We start from the raw sequence: 9,237 nt of genomic DNA, 5'->3' as shown, positions 1-9,237 counted from the left end.
ATATTGAATATGGCCAAAATTGTAGCATTTCAAATATATGGCAATATATTTGGGAAAAATATATTAACAATGTTTTTTTAAAATATATTTTAAATATAAATGTAAATGTACTTCTGAATGCAAAATTTAAAAAAATACATTCCTATTACATTTTGAAATGCTGTGTATTTAAATATTGTATTTTATATATTGTAGGCCTATAAAACCAGCAAACATTTGAAAAAAAAAACAATAACACAGTACAATACACACAACTTTATTATCATGTAAATATACAAAAACTACAACACAGGGAATAGAAAGTGGTGTTAACTGTGGTAAATGACATTAATGACATAGAAGTTTGTGGTATTCTGCTGAGGTTCCTGATGTTTCCCTTCAGGTGATATTTCAACGCCGCAATTTTTCTCGTAACAGCGTCACTGATCACACCTTATGAAGTCCCAGGAAACTTTGCCAAAGTAGCAGCTTTAAAAAGTAAATAGAAAATATTAGACTTATTAGATTTTCCCTGTGAATCAAAAGCCATATAAGACCCTTTTCACACTGCAGCGCTGCTAAAGCTCCAGCGGTTTTGCAGTGTTTTTGAGCACTTTTTAGGCGTTTTTTTTTTAAAAAGGGAAAAAGTACAGTTTGTCAATCACAGCCAGTGAGCCAATTAGGAGATGGGGCCAAGGCAAGGCTCAGTGTGTGATTGGACACACAGAGCTCTGATTCAGGAGCCCTGGCATGGGACCTGAGAAGAGAAGGATCTGAGCTGCTCTGTACAAAAACCCTTACACAGAGCAGGTAAATAGGAGTAGAACATGTTTGATATTAAAAAAAGACAAAGTTTTAATGTTTCGGTACCAAAAGAAAACATACCTGTTTAGGCCTTGAGTACGACACTTGACAAGGAGATGAGTTCAACTCTTCAGACAGGACAGAAGGTGATGCACACGATGCACCCACACAGGATGAACTTCCACCATCATTCTTCAGTGCTATTAGCTGCGCTCTTGTTGTTTTCAAAGTATCCATTACGCCAGGCAAATCTATGGAAATGCATAAAAACTTTTTAAGTAACATAATGGCCTCACTATAGCCATTCATTTCATTTGTTAGAAATTGATGACTTGTGGAAAAAATTTACTTTTACATGATTAGAGGGTTTCCTCCAGTCTGCTGCTGACTCCCCCCCCCCCCTACCACTAGATCAAAAATATTCCAGGAGGGTTTCTCCCAAGGTAAAAGTAAGGATGTTCCACAAAACAAAAATCCTACTTGTGTATATAGTATGTAGTTACCTCAGTGCACTCACTGATACTATAATGAATAGTACAGTAAACTCCCAGTTACCCAACTATCCCCATTGGTACTGTTGTTTCAGGTTGCTTGAGAGCTAGTAGTAACTCTCAAGCATCCACCTCCTATGGCACCCTGACCTCCTCCCACTTAGCAGCTAAAGGGGGTAGGGATTGGGGGCAGGGTTTTACCACCCCCAAATTCACATGTGAATGAGCCTTAAAAGTGCTATTGCCAAATGCAACTAAGGGCTCATTCACAAGTGCGGTATGCAATGCTCCAATGCGCCTCTGAGAAATTCTGCAAGGTGGTGAGGAGGCAAAATGTTTACACCAATAATTGCAGTGAAAGGCACGTGATTGCAGTGCGGTAGTACGGCAATTATAGGTTTTAGTCAGGTGTGGGGAGGCAACATTGGAGGACACTGTGCCCTGTGATCTTTGACTTCTCCCATGTTGTTCAGGTAGATCTCCACCTCTCTAAGGTTGCCTAACTCTGCCTTAAAACACTGTAGAATGAAAGGGCAAATGATTGGTCAAACAGAAAATAAAGATAAAAAAAATATAAAATAACAAAGGCAGCAGTACTGGTGGAATAACACACAATAAATAGATAAAAAATGAAAAGACTGCGCCAATATAAAAAATTCAATTGAAATTAAAAAATGTCACCAATACCAAGTCACATTGAAAGATTGGCATCCAGGGGCTGATATGCCAAAAACAGTGCACAATAATTAACCAAAACAAAAAATCAGAGTGCAAGGAAAAATTTGTATATAAATTCACAAAATGAATGTCCAATTATATGTATAAACAATGAGAGGTTAATACGCCAAATCGGTGATCCCAAAATTGTATGCCAACAGCACACAATTGGCAAACCAAACATCAAAAGTTCTTAATGATATCACCACAAAACTCAAACACTGATGACCAAATGAATAATGAAGGATGATGCAGATATGATGATCAGATACACAGGGCCGCCATCAGGAATTATGGGGCCCCTTACACAGCTTCAGGCATGGGCCCCCTGGAGAACAGAACCGGGGGGGGGGGGGTGCTGCCGCCTAAGATTGAGAAGCAGGGAGGCTGCAACGAATTGAGAAGTGGGGGGGGCCCTTTACAAAAAAATAAGAAATAAAGAAAAATATATATAAAAAAGGGGGTAGCCATCCGGGGCCCTGGGGACCTCTCGCTGGGCCCTTTAATAAAAAGAAAAAAAGAAAAAAATATATATAAAAAATATATATTTAAATGTATTTATTTTTAAAAAGGGGGGTTGCCATCTGGGGCCCTGGGGACCTCTGGGCCCTTTAATAAAATACATATATATATATATATATATATATATATATATATATATACACACACATTTTTTTATTAATAATAATAATAATAATAATAATAATATAATATATATATATAATAAAAATAAAAGAAATAAAAAAATATATAACATTTTTTTTTTTTATAAAAAAGGGGGGTTGTCATTCAGGGCCCTGGGGACCTCTGAAATCCAAAAAAAAAAATTGGCCCTTTAACCACTTCAATACCGGGCTTTAAAACCCACCTTCTTCCCGGGCCTATTCTGGCACTTCTCTCCTACATATACAAATCATCATTCTTTTGCTAGAAAATTACTCAGAACCCCCAAACATTATATATGTTTTTTTAGCAGACACCCTAGGGAATAAAATGGCGGTCATTGCAACTTTTTATCTTGCACCGTATTTGCGCAATAATTTTTCAAACGGCTTTTTTTTGTAAAAAAATGGTTTCATAAATTAAAAAATAACAAAACAGTAACGTTAGCCCAATTTTTTACGTACACTCATGGAATGGCGCCAAACTTTGTTACTTAAAAATCTACTTAAAAATCTCCATAGGCGACACTTTAACATTTTTACAGGTTACCAGTTTAGAGTTACAGAGGAGGTCTAGGCTAGAATTGTTGCACACGCTCTAACGCACGCGGCGACACCTCACATGTGTGGTTTGAACGACGTTTACATACGTGGGCGGGACTTACGTGTGCGTACGCTTCTGAGCGCAAGCTACCAGGGACAGGGGCATTTAAATTTTTTTATTATTATTATTAATTTTTTATTTTACTTATTTATTTTTTACACTTTTTTTTTACATTTTTTTTTTCAATCGCTTTTATTCCTATTACAAGGAATGTAAACATCCCTTGTAATAGGAAATGTGTGTGACAGGTCCTCTTTAAGGAGAGACCCCACATCTCTCCTCCAGGCTGGAAAGAATGAGATCGTGAAAAAAAATTCACAGATCTCATTCAAACTAGCCGCAATTGCGGTTTGTTTACTTACGGGGACCCGGGCGTGATGTCTTCACATCGCGCCCGGGCCTCCGAATTGGTCACCAGTCATCTCTATGGCAAACATCCGGCGGACGGCGATCATCTCTCCGGGCCCCCGATGGGACGGGAGAGTCCGGAGAAGCACCGGATGGCGGCGGGATGTCCCCTCCCGCCGCCTGTAAGAACGATCTAGCGGCAGAACCGCCGCTATGATCGTTCTTACGGTGCGCAGGATCGCCGCCGCTAAAAAATTATATCTCAATGATGCCTCTGGGTGCAGGCATCATTGAGATATCCCCCCGCAAAGCCCAAGACGTCTTATGACGTCCACCCGGGATAACAGGTCCCCGTTTGGACGTCATATGACGGCGTGCGGGTATTAAGTGGTTAATAAAATAAAAATATATTAAAAAAAATATATATTTTTTTATAAAAAATAAATAAAAAAAAGGGGGGTTGCCATCTGGGGCCCTGTGGGCCTCCGGGCCACTTACAGGTGTACTGCCTGTACCCCCCTGATGGCCGCCCTGCAGAGTAGGGTGTAGACCAGATGAGTCATGTAGGTTCATCTCCATGTAACGGTTCATCTCCACGGCGACACACTTGTAATTCGGGATATACTGTAAATGTGTATTTTAAGAAGCAATCCAAATTAAAGGCAGCTACCAATAATAATGTATTTATATAAAAATACACAAAAATGTAAGATATATATAAGAAAAACTTTACTTTTGAAATATGTTGTTGAAATGTTTTAAATGTCTTACAAATGGAAAAGCTTTAATATAGAATATTTAAATAAAATAAAAAAATACACATTAAATTATATACACATAGTAAAACAGAAGAATAAACAAACCCTAGTAAATTAGCAATCTGCAATTCCAATCCCATTTTTGTTCTTTCAGTAAAAGTCTTACCCTACCTCCAGACAAAAAAAAGCCCAGCAATTGAGATATCAACTAGAAAAGATAGAATTTCTGGGGAAATTGTGTGACGTGTTCTTGCCTCCACCAATACTCCTGACTGGAGACATTGCCCCTGGAGATGTAAACCCTTCAGCCTTGTGTGGGAGGAGCTAAAAATTCACTTCACAGCTGTGTGTGAGAAGTTATTCACCTCAGCGTTTCCTAGGAAACCAATGTTTGTTGATATGCAGCCTCTGAGCAGAGACCAGAAATTCTGGCTTTTTTTTTGAATACTTGTCCTTCTTCAGGCAGTATTTTAAAAACTATAAATCGTACAGCGAATATCTTTATATTGTGTGAATCACAAGACCCAGACCTACATTTTGATGTATAGTATGTCTCTGAAATATTAAAATTGAAGGCACAGTCGCAGTTTAAATATTACTTGTCTATGTAGTGTAAAAACTGTGGGAGGAGTTACCATATCTATAGGGGGAGGAGTCTGTATTATCCAATCATGTTGCTTGTTTATTGTAAATTTGCATATTTCAGGAAAACACTTTCATTCCTTGAATTTTTATCTTTTCTTAGTAATAAATAATAAAACAATGATTCTGGGAGGGGGGGAGAGTAAAACCAGCAATAGTTTAGTAGATATCGCCTGCAATGACAGCGAAAAAAAAAAAAAAAAAATGTTCTCTCCATAAGTTGACTGTAACAAATTTTCACCTGCTATAAATAGGGCTGAGAGCAAACTTAATATCTGCCTACGGGTAAAACGCCCTGAATACGCCCGTTCTCGATCTGTACACGGAAGCTAAGCTCGGTAGCCTGGGGTGAGTACTTGGAATAGGAGACGGTTCGCTTGCGGCTGTTGACCTCCTTAAGGAATCCACCAGGTCCTGTAGGCTTTTTGCTTTTCTTCCAGCAGGGGTCACTCTGCTTCATGGCTCTTTTTACATTCATTTTTACCCGAAACCCCCCCACCCCAACCTGTGAGGGGCCGGGTGGTCCCCATAAAAAAGGGGGGTTGTCATCCAGGGTCCTGGGGATCTCCGGGCCCCTAAAAAAAAAAATTGGCCCTTTAATAAAAAATAAAATACAAATATATTAAAAAAATATATATTTTTTTATAAAAAATAAATAAATAAAGGGCGTTGCCATCTGGGGCCATGTGGGCCTCTGGGCCCCTGGGAACCACTGGACCCCTAAAAAAATAATAATTGGCCCTTTAATAAAAAATAAAATAAAAATATTTTAAAAAATATATATATTTTTTATAAAAAATAAATAAAAAAAAGGGGGGTTGCCATCTGGGGCCCTGTGGGCCTCCGGGCCCTTGTAAACTCCGGACCCCTAAAAAAAAAATGTGGCCCTTTAATAAAAAATAAAATAAAAATATATTAAAAAAAATATATATTTTTTTTATAAAAAATAAATAAAAAAAGGGGGGGTTGCCATCTGGGGCCCTGTGGATCTCCGGGCCCCTAAAAGAAAAAAAATTGGCCCTTTAATAAAAAATAAAATAAAAATATATATATATATATTTTTTATAAAAAAAAAAAAAGGGGGGTTGTTATCTGGGGCCCTGTGGGCCTCCGGGCCCTGGGAACCTCCGAACCCCTAAAAAAAAAAAAAATTGGCCCTTTAATAAAAAATAAAATAAAAATATATTAAAAAAATATATATTTTTTTTATAAAAAATAAATAAAAAAAAAGGGGGTTGCCATCTGGGGCCCTGTGGATCTCCGGGCCCCTAAAAAAATAAAACAATTGTCCCTTTAATAAAAAATAAAATAAAAATATATATATATTTTTTTATAAAAAATAAATAAAAAAAAGGGGGGTTGTTATCTGGGGCCCTGTGGGCCTCCGGACCCCTAAAAAAAAAAGAAAATTGGCCCTTTAATAAAAAATAAAATAAAAATATATTAAAATATATATATTTTTTATAAAAAAAAATAAAAAAAGGGGGTTGTTATCTGGGGCCCTGTGGGCCTCCGGGCCCCTGGGAACCTCCAGACCCCTAAAAAAAATGTGGCCCTTTAATAAAAAATAAAATAAAAATATATTAAAAAATATATAAAAAAAGGGGGGGTTGCCAACTAGGGCCCTGTGGGCCTCCGGGCCCCTGGGAACCTCCCGACCCCTAATAAAAAATAAAATAAAAATATATTAAAAAAAATATATATTTTTTTTATAAAAAAAATAAAAAAAAAGGGGGGTTGCCATCTGGGGCCCTGTGGGCCTCCGGACCCCTAAAAAAAAATTGTCCCTTTAATAAAAAAAAAATATATATTAAAAAAAATATATATTTTTTTATAAAAAATAAATTAAAAAAAGGGGGGTTGCCATCTGGGACCCTGTGGGCCTCCGGGCCCCTGGGAACCTCCGGACCCCTAAAAAAATTGTCCCTTTAATAAAAAATAAAATAAAAATATATTAAAAAATATATATATATTTTTTATAAAAAAAAGGGGGGGTTGCCATCTGGGGCCCTGTGGACCTCCGGGCCCCTTACAGGTGTACTACCTGTGCCCCCCTGATGGCGGCCCTGCAGATACAGTGCCAGTTGAATGTGGTGATATAAAAAAACAGAAGGTGCCCACCACCTTAATTAAGTTGTCCGCTTACCAAAGGCAAGTTGTCTCAGTTGTCGTTTTCTTCTTCCAAGTGCTTATTCCGGTTTTCCATTCACCAGTTGTCAGTCTTGGTCAGGGGCTTTGACAGCGGCTGGCGGCCCATCTGTCAGAATCCCCCCCAAAAAAATAGCTAGCTTTCCACCTCCACACCCCCCCCCCCCCACACACACACACCACAGACACCACTAACCTCCTTCTGCACAATTTATTTGATGGCAGCTGAATGTAAACAGCAGGTAGTGGGGGAACCATAGCCAGACTGCCATTGGCTGTTTCAATTTTAAAATTAGGCTGATTATTGCACCCCCTCCCACTGCCTGTTGTCAATCAGCAGAGGAAGACCTGAAGAAGAATGTTCTCCTTCAAATCCTCTCCAAATTAAAATAGTCAATAGCAACCTGGCTATTGGTTCCCCAGCTATCTGCTCTTTTTTGCTGTATTCTGACAGTGGTCAGTGGCTGTTAGAATACAAAAAAAGGCCTAGGTGTCAACTGATATCAGGCTACTTCTGGGGCAGCTGGATGTAAACAGAATATCAGTACCTCATATTGTTATCAGCCTGAAAGGTGGCCCATAATTGGTATCTGTATGGAAAAATCCATATCTATTGGCACCTAGTAGCAGGGCAGATAATATGCAAAAGGAGAGGGAGACATAAAACATTGGTAGCACTGTGCCCTGACATTATGGGGTATATTTACTAAAGGCAAATCCACTTTGCACTACAAGTGCACTTGGAAGTGCAGTCGCTGTAGATCTGAAGGGGACATGCTAAGAAAAAAAAAATTTTGCTTGTACATGACTGGATGATAAAATCAGCAGAGCTTCCCCTCATTTCAGATCTTCCCCTCAGATCTGCAGCGACTGCATTTCCAAGTGCACTTGTGATGCAAAATGGATTTGCCTTCAGTAAATCAACCCCTATGCTGCATGATGAGTGGATATAGAATGGAAGCCATATAATATTATATGCAGAAATGTGCACTGAAAGTATGCTACACAGTTACTGGATATAACATGGAAGCCATACATATTATATGCAACAGGGTGACATGCTGTGGAAGAGGAGCTTTATAATATTACATTAATGTGCATATGCTGTATGGTAACTGGGAAGGTGAATGCACACAGAATGAGAACTATTCAGCAGGAAACAGACAAATAAAACTTAACTCATGCACCAAACTTTCACAATTCTAATATTATTTGATAGAAGACATACCTTTCATCCAGGAGAATACATTCAGGAGAATACAGAGAGCGTCTCCACCATGCCATGCTTTCCTTTCCAGACTAGGCCTTGCCAGAAACAGGAAGTGAGAGGTGAAAGTTCACCCCTCTGGTTCCCACTGCTCACTTCCTGTCTTCCTGTATTATGGTTGAAGTCTCTCTGTTTGAAGAGTTTTTCCCAGGGCAGGATTTACATATTAGAAGATTGATGGGAGAGGCATTCTATATATATATATATATATATATATATATATACACTGTATCTTTATTCTGCTATACTGTATGTGTGTGTTTGTATATATATATATATATATATATATATCAGATATACTCTATGTGTGTGTATATTTGTATATATATATATATATATATATATATATATACACATACACGCATATATATACACACAACAATGCAGCTCTCATCACTTACATATCTAGCTTCCAGCCCAGCCTAGTATTGGCCCATGACAATAGTGCAGCTTGGGCAGGGATATGACATTTAAAGCGGAGTTCCACCCAAAAGTGGAAGCTCCACTTATTTGCCTCTCCCCCCCCCCCTACTTTGCCACATTTGCCACCTTTCGGGGGAGGGGAGCAGGTTCCTGTTTTTGACAGGTACCTGTCCCCACTTCCGAGAGATCTCGCTGCGGCGGATGCGTTTCCGATGCTTTTCTGCATGCGTGTTTTTGATGCATGTTTGGTGTGTTTTTAAAGCATTCCAGTGCATTTTCCTCCTCTTTTTTACTTAACCTAAGATAAGGACATGTGTGTTCCAGTGCGTTCAGGTGCATTCTAGTGCGTTTTTGATGTGCTTTACAGTGTTCCAGTACAGAGTCCAGTGCAGGA

The 9,237-nt window shown here is 38.6% G+C and overlaps 1 long non-coding RNA gene across 1 annotated transcript; it reads right to left on the bottom strand.

Moving 5' to 3' along the window:
• Positions 1–428: 428 nt before the first annotated feature.
• LOC120929356 lies at positions 429–8,596 on the bottom strand. Its single transcript, XR_005747376.1, has 3 exons — positions 8,382–8,596; positions 865–1,034; positions 429–468 (listed from the first exon to the last, which is right to left on the bottom strand). It is a non-coding gene; the product is annotated as an uncharacterized LOC120929356 (long non-coding RNA).
• Positions 8,597–9,237: the final 641 nt, after the last annotated feature.

Source organism: Rana temporaria, chromosome 2 (assembly GCF_905171775.1).
Source record: "Rana temporaria chromosome 2, aRanTem1.1, whole genome shotgun sequence".
Lineage (NCBI taxonomy): Eukaryota > Metazoa > Chordata > Amphibia > Anura > Ranidae > Rana > Rana temporaria.
Note: the sequence above shows the minus strand (reverse complement) of the source record. Positions and strands in the feature narration are given on the sequence as shown.